The following is a 12,465-nucleotide window of genomic DNA, read 5'->3' on the forward strand; positions in this document are numbered from 1 at the left end:
TGAAAAAAATACCATGATTTATAAAACTAACATTTCCCTGAAATTCCCTATTAATTAACACAGACACACTCACTATTTGACTAAAATGTTCTACATTTGTCTGTGACGTGAGCATACTTTCATAAATGCATACAAGTTTATATTGTATTATGCAGTAAAATAAACATTCAACAAAATATTTCTAATAAAATGTCTAAAAATTTCAAATAGAATAGATCTCTAATAAAAGACACTTATAAATGGTTTTTACTTATAGAGTTGCTTGAAGTATGAAAATTTATTTTACCATATTAAGATAAACATAAAATAAGCAAAAATTCAAAAGAAAATTATTTTTAAAACCATTATGCTGGTGGTTTTATCCTATTAGTAAATAAGCACTGAATTTGAGCCTAAAAAATGTGCTGCAACTTACACAATACGTATTAAAATAAGATTTAAGAATTCACTATACATGTTCACAGTCTCCCTGGGACCTACTTAACAATTCTTCTATATAAAGCTGTCACCCTTACTTGTTTGTTTGTTTTTTTTCCTTATGGAAAGGTCATTTTCTGATTTATTTGTATTTTTAAAATATTCTTCTAAGTGTCAGAATGATTTTTTTTGTTTAATAAGAGATAGTTTAAATTAATACTAATAATTTTGTAAGAAAACCCTATAATTTTTTTCACAATCTTTAACAGATGTACATTCTTTTAAAATGTTACCACTTTAGCTTCATGTTATCATATTTCTATATGGTATAAAAGAAAACAAAATGGTTGCCTTCATATAACATTAAAACCATAGAGCTTTGTACTAGCGCTTAGCTAAGATTGGGAAAGGATTTTTTCATTTTTGTACATAATGGTAGTATTCAGACATAATTTGATTTTAGTATATTCCTGTAAAGTTCTTTCCCTGCCCTGATGTACTATATAAAACATTTCTTAACTCATTAATGTCAAGTATAAATTAGTTTTATATTGGAATTTTAACAGTCTAGCCTCCACGGGCAACATAAAAACTAGACCATTGTCAGAAATGGTGTTAGGCTGCATGCAAATTCAAACCAGGTATCATTTATCATCAAAGAAAATACAAGATGGATTAAACTTTCGGGTGTCCATGCCACAATCCCCAGTACCACAAATTATTTTGTTCATCTTTACTTTTAAAATATCAACAGTTTTTGCAGAACACATGCAGAGCAACTTCAACAATTATACTTTAATGTGCTCCCTGGATTTACCAAATCAGAGTATGAATAATAGTCAATGCTCAAATATCTAAGATACATGTTTTCATATATATGCTCTGAATATCTGAGCAGGCACGTTGTATTGTATTAATATCATAATTCAGAGGGAAATTTATTAACCCTCCAGTATTCCCATCATTGTTAAAAGTTGCAAATTCTAGGTGGCAGAACCTAGACAGTAATATCAAATTTTAATAACAATTCCTCTTCTTCAGTCAGGGCTATACTGGAGAAAAGCATAAATTGCTGTGACTGACCATTGGTTGTTAGAGAAGCAATCTGACTTCTCCACACCCTTATTTCAGTGTATCTGCTCTGTCCCTCAGCTGTATTAATGATAGCATGAAAGGTCACATGATAAACGAGTGACAAAAATATCAAAACATATTAGCCTGTAGCTTTGTTATCAGTGTATGACAGAGATGACAGAAAATTGTATTTTTCCCCTGAATAATTTTGCGTTACATTTTGCTGGCTAGGCAGAGTGAATTAGGGAGAAATTCCTGCCTCTGACTGTTTGTCTCCTTTTCTGACATACTTGAAGTAATAATATACATTAATAATAGGGACTGTTCTCAGAGAAAGGGATAAGAATTCAAGATCCGACAGTCTCCATTCTATCACCTGCTATCTTTGTTTTTATTCTAGCAAAAACAAATTTCCTTTAAACATATGCATAGAATTGAGCATTATTAATGTGGGTAATAAGAGGCTATGGTAGAATACAGACCCAGCAAGTAGATCATAGAACAATTTTTAAAAAAATCTAAAAAGCAACCTGAAGGCTTCATGACATTATATTTCAAACTGTACTATTTTATATTTAGAGAGAAGCATGTCCACTAATTAAATAAAGACAATCCCAATATCTATCTCGTTGGGATGTGGACCCAGTAATTACAAATTACAAGCGGAATTTATACCTGCTGGTTTACAGACTGTCAGGGATTGTAAACCCTGGGGAGATGAGGTTTGCAATCTTTGAGAAGAGATTATAGAAATTGGCGAGGGCTTAATGTCCTGCAGAGCTAGGGTGTAGTCTCCAGGGGTAGGTTAAGTCCTGTCTTGTCTGAGCTACCCTTTCCTGGGTAAATGACAACATTGCCAGTTCAGTTCTATGTGTCTCTTAAAAGGTATCTGTCTGTACTGAATTAATTAATTATTACTGGAATATTAATATAATTATACTTTTCCTGGAAGACTATTCAATGCATGCAGTTCTGGAATATATATAGAGACATATTTGACCTTAGATTAAAAAAAATACTTCAAACTTACAGAGATGAAGCATTTTGATATTATAATTTAAAAATAAATTGAAAAGAAAGGTATTCTTATGTTAGGAAATATGAACCAGGCTTTGGGCATAATATGGGTGATACAAGAGTAGAGAAAAGCAGCTACCTGATCTCAAGGAGCTTAAACTCTAATGAAGCAGACAAACTAAAGTGCTGTTATAATGTAGTGATGAGTTTTAAGTCTCGAGAGAGAGGAAACATCAGGACCACAGTAGGAAGCTTACCTACCTACTACTGTCTTGTAGCTTCCGAGGAAGCAGATCTAAGCACATAGCAGCTGATATTCTTGGTGTAAAGCTCAAGTTCAGAGATCCCCTCATATTTCAGAGAAAGGAATTTTCTTGTATATCCATTTTTAATGTGGCAGGTTCATATTAATTTCCATTGAAAATGGATTATCCTAGCTGGAAAATTTCTTTGAAATAATTTTGAATTTTTGAAAAAAAAATAACAAAAATAAAGAATGGGTAAAGCTAAAAATGAAATCCCCAAAATGACTCAAGTTTTTGGATTCATGTATTCGTCTAGCACTTCCGGTTCTCTAAATAGGGACATGTGTCAAATTTGGAGAAACATGTGACTAAAGTCCTCAACCTGGAGGAAACAGAATCTAAGAGGGCTGATGGTTATGCAGACAGATACAATTTTATAAGCCCCCTGCTGCAATTTGTTTTTCCAAAAAACCGTACTACCATAGAAAAGTTCAATAACACAAAGGACAGATTTGAAAGAAGTGAGATTTTACTGGATATCAAAGGAGGAGATAGTTAGTCATTCAGAAAAATAAGTAAGGACCAGTTCAGGAACCTATCCTAAAGACTGTGGGTGTGAGAATGCATATCAGGTTTGGGAAATGGTATTTAATTCTATTTGCAGGTATGGTTCAGTGGTGAGAATTAAAATGGCTAAGACCAAAATAGTAGTTTATCATTTACTATGGTTTATGCTACAAATAACAGGAAAACCACTAACAGTGGCTTACGCTATAAATTTAAAAAGTTGATTATTTGCTCAAGTGACAGTCCAGAGTTAGTTTGGGGGTTTGCTGATGTCATCAAGAATCCAAGTGCTTCCCATCCTTCCTCTTCTAGTATGAAAGGGTTGATTTTCATGATTGGGCTTGTCACCTTGTGGTCAAATGGTGGCCTCTACAATTTCAGACATTGTGCCCTTAAAATGACTAAAGCAGAAAGACCAAGGGAACACAAATGGATCTCTTCACCTACCTCTCTCTCTTTATCTTGGAGAAAATTTCTGTCTAGATACACTCAGGCTTTCTTTGTCCCAAGACTAAATCCCATGATCCCTTCTATCTACAGGGAAAAAGGAAAAGGATGTGTCTGCCTCTTTTACAGGAAGAAGAGGGTGAGAGATAAAAGAATTAGCAATGGCTGTTCTGAAGGCAGAAACCCATGTCTGCCTCTGGGTCTGTTTGTGGAGGTTCATACGTACCATGACGGGATAGGAATTCACTGAGAATGTGAAATTAAGTAGAGCACAAGGGAGAGATTTGAGTTAAATCCTCATTGTACTAGTTATTAGTATAAAAGGAATGTATGTAAAGTATGCAGTGCTCTACCTAGTACATTAATTAGATTGCTAGCATGTGTTTTGTTTCTTTTCTTTCTTCCTTTCCTCCCTTCCTACCTTCCTCCCTCCTTCCCTTATTGCCTTTCTACCTCTCTTTTTTTTCAACAACAGGGAGCCATTGAAGCTTGTTAAGAAAGTTGAAATGATCAAATCCAGTGGCTCTGAGGAGAGAGATTACTTTGAGAAGAGACTAGATGCTATTGTAATAATTTAGGAGACACCGAGAACCTGGTCAGGGGCTATACTTTTGATGACAGCCAAAAACAAAAGTAAGTGATATTTTAGAGAAACAAAAAGTACACTGAGTGATTTATTCTATGTTATGGAGTTAAGAAGAGAGACAATGTCAAGTATGAAGATATTTCTTAGTGGATATGGGATCAACCAAGAAAGACAGTGGAGGTTTTAGTGGAGGAACTCTGGCAAATTTACTTATAAGTTTCTGTGGACTTGACAAACCAACTTGATCTTCCAAAGGAACTGTCCAATTGAAAGTTGCACAGTTATTTGAACTATTGGACTGAACTAGAAAATAGCTATGGAATTTGTCAGCTTACACAGTCATGAAAGCCATGCAAATCTATGAGAAAGCTTGTAGAACAGAATGCCTTTATCAGGGATATCCTACCTATAGCTTTTGGGGGATTCATGGATCTCCTAAAGTTTCACTTAAAATTTGCTGTGTGTTTATTTTTCTTTAAAGAGAAGGGCTATAGGTCATTGGAATCTCAAAGATGTCAGTGAACAAAACAAGTTTGAGAACCGCAAAGGGCAGGTGAGAAGAGAGAAGGATGGGAAAAGGATCTGGCAGTATTTTAAAAAAAAAATTCTTTTTAATGTTTCTATTTATTTTTGAGACAGAGAGGGACAGAGCATGAGCAGGGGAGGGGAAGAGATGGGGGGAGACACAGAATCTGAAGCAGGCTCCAGGCTCTGAGCTGGCAGCACAGAGCCCAATGCGGGGCTCGACGTGGGGAGTATGAGATCATGACCTGAGCTGAAGTCATACGCTCAACCGACTGAGCCACCCTGGCGCCCCAGGATCTGGCAGTATTTAAATAGTATTTTAAGAATAGTTGTGGGAAGGAGAATTATAGGGAACAGGGAAATAGATAAAGTGGAATTACGGAAGGTTCAGAGAGGAGGAGGTCTGGAGAACATGCTACAAAGAAGTAAACTGGCACTAAAAGTCTTTTTATTTGATTTGGCAACCAAGGCATCATTTTCTGACCTCTGGATGAACAATTTTTCTACAACATTTTGGGCAAAAGTCAGGTTGTAGTACGTTGGCATATGAAAGGGAGAGGCAGAGAAGAGAGAAAAAATGACAACCAGACTTAACATGGTTTAGACTGAAACTGACATTGCCCAAAGCATACTTTAACATAATTTTTCAGCAGTTACTTAATGATGGCAAAATATTAGTTATAGAGCCACTTACTCTTATGCAAATAACTTATTATATTTAATTATTTTACAGCATATTCCCCCATCATTCAGCATTGCCAAAGATAAGCATTTACTTACTACATTTCACTGAACAATTATATACTTTCTTTCTCAGCGAGGTAGACTTCTGTTCACTGATAACATCAATTCAGTTTAATAATTCAAATGACTGTTTTTAATCATTAGAAATAGATACTTCAATACCTGTTTACCTTATAGATAGCGTCTAAACTATTTCTTAATCTTCCAATGGCTCAGCAATAGTCACTGAAATATAATTACATCTTAATTATCCATTTAATGAATATATGTTTCTCTGAAAAATTATGAAGCATTTATGGACCTACAGAAAATAGTTTTACAAAGAAGTTTTTTTTTTAATTCAAATCCATTTAGCAGTGTAGACAAGGTTGCCTTAAAGGACGTTTTTTTTTTCTTCTGATTATATCAAATTAAATCTTTCAAAATTACTGGTACAATAATTTTCTCTACCTTTATTCTTCCTATCCATTATTTATGTAGTATAATTGTAGTACATGATATATTATAATTTACAATCTAAATTATATTAAAGCCATGGCTAAATCATGTATTTAAATTCTTATCCAATAATACTGACTACTAATTCCTTAAGTTTTCCATGGGGATGAGAGGTTAAATTTCAATGCATGGGCAACTCATAATGGCTATGCTTCAGATTTGATCTCTGAGGAATTTCTCAATTCCTGACTGTGTTTCACACATTACTTATTGTAGAAACAAATGTGATTACAGACATCTTTCTAAATATTAGGCGGTACTCGCTTTTAAAGATACTATTTAATATGTAAACATGCAAGTTTTATGCATACATATACACATATGTACATCTATACAATATTTAAATATATGTTTATGCACATGTGTAAATGTGTTATGTGCACACCTGTAGAGAGAACACTGTAATTAGAAAATAATTTTTCCATTATTCTCCATTATTTTTAATAATTACTAATAAATCAACAGTGCTAATCCAAGAAATGCTAATCATTTACTGGAATTTCTTCTCCAACAGGCACTACAATAAGACATTTACACTTTATACTAGTCAGTATTCAAGTATTCAAATTCTCCACTACAACCGAGACCAAAATAACAACCATTTGGGAAAATAGATGTTTCTCTCTCACATGTAACAGCCCATGAGTAAGTGTCATGCATTCTTAATATTCAAAGTATGGTTCTTGGGCTAGCAACATAAGTGTTTTCTGGGAGCTTGTTGGAAATGTAGTATCTCAGGTGCTAACAAGATGTTCTGAATTAAAATATGAATTTCCACAGAATATCCAGGTGACTTGTATGCATATTACAGTTTAAGAGTGCTTGACTTGCATAATATTCCAGATGGATATGGCCAAGCCAGAGCTTCCACTCTATAATACAAGAACTGCATTCCCTGCAAGCAAATTGGGGGCGAGGCAAAGGGAGGGCACTTTATTTTCTATTATGATAGGGCCTGAAGCTTTAGACATGACAACTGCAGATATTTTACCAAACACAACATAGTAGCACACATGCAATGGCAAAGGAGAAATTGACCGGTGTCCATGGGGCTCATTAAATCTGTGCATTTCTGGGGCGCCTGGGTGGCGCAGTCGGTTAAGCGTCCGACTTCAGCCAGGTCACGATCTCGCGGTCCGTGAGTTCGAGCCCCGCATCAGGCTCTGGGCTGATGGCTCAGAGCCTGGAGCCTGTTTCCGATTCTGTGTCTCCCTCTCTCTCTCTGCCCCTCCCCCGTTCATGCTCTGTCTCTCTCTGTCCCAAAAATAAATAAACGTTGAAAAAAAAAAAAATTTAAAAAAAAAAATAAATCTGTGCATTTCTTACTACATTAGGAAGCTTGGGATATGATATTTGTTGAGCAAAAGGCTGCTCCTGCTATTCATATCTTATCTTACTTAGTCCTCATAAAAGGTATTTTTGTGCCTCTTACAGATGAAATAACTGAGAGCCAAGATGGGAAGTCATTTACAGAAAGTTACTCCTACTTCTGTATTACAAGGTCATACCCAGTCGGCCTGATTCCAAAATTCATATGACTCATCACTACATTATGCTTATACCAGACACAGTTCATTGACATGCTTCATTAGAATTATGAAACTTCCCCCATAATAACCAGAATTAAAATTTTACATTAAGAGACTTGATAACCAAACAAGAGCAAAACTGTGTTAATACATTGTTAAAGAAAAAGTATTCATGACGTTTAGTAAAGATGGTAAAGCAGAATTTATTCAGAGTCATTGTAATAAGTGTAAGCACCCCTGTAATCAAATTTTGCAGCAGGGGAGAGAGATGGGGCTCAATTCTGAATACAACATGAACAAGAGGCAATTTATAGCCAAAGAGCAGGGTGAGGGTCAGTGGATGGAAAATTACTAAGAGCAAACATCAGGGGTAAGGGGGATTCTGACTAAACCAATATAACAAGATTTCCACGTGGCACCATTCTCCTTCAGCCTGAAGAAATTCTTTTAGTGTTTCTTATATTGCATGTATACTTGTAATAAATCCACTCAATATTTTGATATAGATATATCAAAATATATGTTTAAGGGTTGGCTTTTTTACTTCAGCATTTTGACAGTGATATTCTGGTTATCTCTGGACTCTTTTTATCCCCACCGCCCCTTAGGAGAAATAAGACTTTATTCTAATAATTTCCCCCTCCCCCTGCATATAATGTGTCTTTTCTTTCTAGCTGCTCTTAATATATTCTCTTTATTTTTGGTTTTCAATAGTCTGAGTAGAGATGCTTAGACGTATTTTTATTTGTGTGTATCCTGTTAATAATCTGTAAGCCTCTTAGTAATAGCGGTTTTGTTATCAAATTTGGAGGGGGAAATGTCCAATATTCCTCCCTCATTTCCTCCTTCCTTTCCTTCTGGAACTTCAGTTATGCTAGCACACTCAGTAATATCTTAGAAGTCATTCATATTCTGAAGAGTTCTTTCAATTTTTGCTGTATGTGCTTTATGGTCTATGTTTTATATGGACCTGTTTTCACGTTCACTGAGTCTTTCTTCTGAAGTTTTCAAATTTCCATTAAGTGCATCAATGATATTTTTTTATCTTAGATATATTTTTTTTTTTAGTTCTAGGATTTCCATTTGATTCTTTTTAGATCTCTCATATCTTTCCTTGAAATTTATTATCTTCTCACCTATCATATGGTAATTTTTTATTGGCAATTTTTAATATATTTATAATACTTATTTAAAAATCTTTACTCTTTTTAATATCTGGTCTTCTGGAAAAGTTGCTTCTGTTAACTGTTTTCATTATTTCTTGATTATTTTTTGAATGATCTTGATTATTTGTTTTTGAATAATCTTGATCATTTCTTTTTTTTAATTAAAAAAAAATTTTTAATGTTTATTTATTTTTGAGACAGAGAGAGACAGAGCATGAATGGGGGAGGGTCAGAGAGAGAGGGAGACACAGAATCTGAAGCAGGCTCCAGGCTCTAAGCTGTCAGCACAGAGCCCGATATGGGGCTCAAACTCACGGACCGTGAGATCATGACCTGAGCCGAAGTCGGATGCTTAACTGACTGAGCCACCCAGGCACCCCTTGATTATTTCTTAAGTAATAATCTTGAATGCGTGTGTTGTGTATTGCTGGTCATTTTCAGAACTAGCAATTTTTGGTCACACACTTTGTAATATGGAGGTAGGGACTCTTGAATCTATTTTCTTCCTGTGAAGATTGTTAAGGTTTTTTTCTCAATAATCAATTAAATCACTGGGTATCTTCTTGACACTTTGTCAGGGCGGGTCTATTTTGGCGTTGTCCTTAGTCCAAAGGAATATTCCTTAGTCTTGGACTTGATCCTTACTCCAGCATGGTTCTTCTGGGAGTTTAATTGAAAACCTAAGTTGTTACTTTGGCAGAAGTTGCACTTCAGACTATTTCTACGGCACAGGGAATTTGCTAAAATGTCTGCTCTGACCTTTTCCTCTTCTAGCTATTGCTTTTTTGTCGGGCTTGTGCAGTTTAGCGGTTGATCAAATATTAAATGGCAATCCATATGTAAATTTTGAGAATTCCTTCTCTGTAGCTGCTTTTCTTGGATTGCAGTCCCTTGGATTTCCAGTCACTCCAAATTTCAAATTCTAATTCCTCAGCACAGAAAGTCTGCCACTTTCTGTTTTAGGTCTATTCTCTAACACAGTAGTGACAGACAAGAGTATCTTTAAGGGAAAAGCCAGTTAAGTGTGGATTTCCCCTAGAGTTCTTCTTTCCTTTAAATAGTTGTCCATCTCCAATTTTTGCATGACTTCAAGAAGTTATTAGTTAAATTTAGCATTTCTGATTGGAAGGAGTGTTAGTCCAACGAGTGCTTCTATGCCACTCCTAGAAGCAGTATATACATTTCCTTTTTCAAATACTATTCTTTCCTGACTAATTTTCCAGTGGGATGTTACAAATATTGTCGCTAGAATTACTTTTTATGCTGAGAGGAAGAATTTGGAGAAAATTAAAACTTGGTGTTTTTCTCGTGGTAGATTGGATTAGAATATTAATGTATTTTTCCATTTTCATCTAAGAATACTGTTGCTTTATCAGAGGTATATAAGAAAATACTCTGATTAAATATTAGGCATTTAATTAGGATTTCACTGTCCATGTATAGTAGGCTTATTTATAACAGTAATAACTCACTTGCTATATTTCTCCAGTATTTAATTTCCAATCAATTTAATTAGCACTGAATGTGCCTATAGATGGAACATTGGGTGTAATCAAATATATAAGACACTTAGAATTGGCTTTTCCTAAATTTTAATTCCAAATTTACCTTTATGAGCTCGATGACACTAAATATTTTTAATGAACCTGAGCTTCAATTTACTTGTCTGTAAAAATAAAGATCATATCTGTTTTATATTAAATAATATCAATCTAAATGAAATTTGAGACTTGTTAACCTAAAATGTACACTGAGTTAATCTCCTTTATCATTCTTGTTCTTTGATATACACATATACATATGTGGATATATAGAATTATTAATATATATTTACTGTAACCACACATTGTGCATATTTACAAAATTTTAATTCTAAAAGTTGTATGGAGTTTTGAGTCCAAAACTTCTTGAAAAAGAAGAACAAAATTGAGGACTGACATTTTCAGAATTCAAAATGAACAACAAATCTACTGTAATTGAGGCAGTCTGATACTGACATAGGAAACTTAGGTCAATAGAAAAGAATTAAGAATCCTAAAATAGGGGCACATGGGTGGCTCAGTCGTTAGGCATCTGACTTTGCCTCAGGTCATGATCTCACAGTTCATGGGTTTGAGCCCTGCATTGGGCTCTGTGCTGACAGCTCAGAGCCTGGAACTTATTTCAAATTCTGGGTCTCCTTCTCTCTCTCTCTGCCCCTCCACCACTTACACTCTGTACTCTCTGTCTCTCAAAAATGAATAAACATTAGGGGCGCCTGGGTTGCGCAGTCGGTTAAGCGTCGGACTTCAGCCAGGTCACGATCTCGCGGTCCGGGAGTTCGAGCCCCGTGTCAGGCTCTGGGCTGATGGCTCAGAGCCTGGAGCCTGTTTCCGATTCTGTGCCTCCCTCTCTCTCTGCCCCTCCCCCGTTCATGTTCTGTCTCTCTCTGTCCCAAAAATAAATAAACGTTGAAAAAAAAAATGAATAAACATTAAAAAAAAATTTTAAAAAAAGAATCCCCAAATGAATTTTCACATTTATGGTTCATTAATTATGACAAAGATATGAAGACAATACATTGGGGAAAGCAACAATGGCGCTGTAATAGCTAGATCTCTACATGTACAAAAATGAATTTCCATCCTCTACCACACAAAACATACAAAATTAACTGAAAATAGTTTGTAGATCTAAATGTAAGTTCAAGAAAACTACAAATTTCCTAGAAGAAAATATAGGAATAAATGTTCATGACCTTAAGTTAGGCAATGGCTGATTAGATATGAGCCAAAAGTACAAACAACAACAATAACAACAACAGCAACAACAACAACAAAACTTACATTGGACTTAATCAAAATTAAAAACATCTATGTGGCAAATGATACCATCAAGAAACACAACCCACAGAATAAGAGAAAGATCTTTAACAATCATTGATCTGACAAGGACTTGTATCCATACGATATATAGAAATCTTCCAACTCGACAATGAAAAGACAAATAACCCAGTCAAAAATGGGCAAAGGATTTGAATTCACATTTTTCAAGAGAAGGTATAAAAGTGACCAATAAATACATGCAAAGTTGCTTAACATTAGCTATTAAGAAATGCACATGATATACCACTTCATAAACACCAAGATAGATAAATAAAGAATATGGAAAATAACTAGTGTCGAAAACATGTTGACAGAGACATTGTTGGAAGAAAAATAAAATAGGCTGCTGCTTTGGAAAACAATTTGGCAGCCCTTCAAATATTAAATGTAGAGTTACCATTTGACCAGCAATTCTACTTTTAGGTTTATATACAAAATAAATGAAAATATATGCTTATGTAAAACCTTGTACCTGAATGTTTACAGCACTATTATTTATATTATCCAAAAAGTAAAAATAACTCCCTATGTCCTTCAACTGGTGAATGAGTAAACGATACATTTATATATATTTATGTGGTTGTTGATACAATGGAATATTCATTAATAAAAATAATGAAGTATTGATGCATGCTACAACATAGATGAAACTTGAAGCCAATGTGCTCAGTAATGGAAAACTCATAAAAACCTATGTTGATGACTCCATTTATGTGAAATATTCAAAATAAGAAAACCCAAAGAGAGAAAGCAGATTAGTGGTTGCCTAGGGCTTGGGTGGCAGGT

This window comes from Puma concolor, chromosome F2 (assembly GCF_028749965.1).
Source record: "Puma concolor isolate L17-30 chromosome F2, mPumCon1.1.hap2, whole genome shotgun sequence".
Classification (NCBI taxonomy): Eukaryota; Metazoa; Chordata; class Mammalia; order Carnivora; family Felidae; genus Puma; species Puma concolor.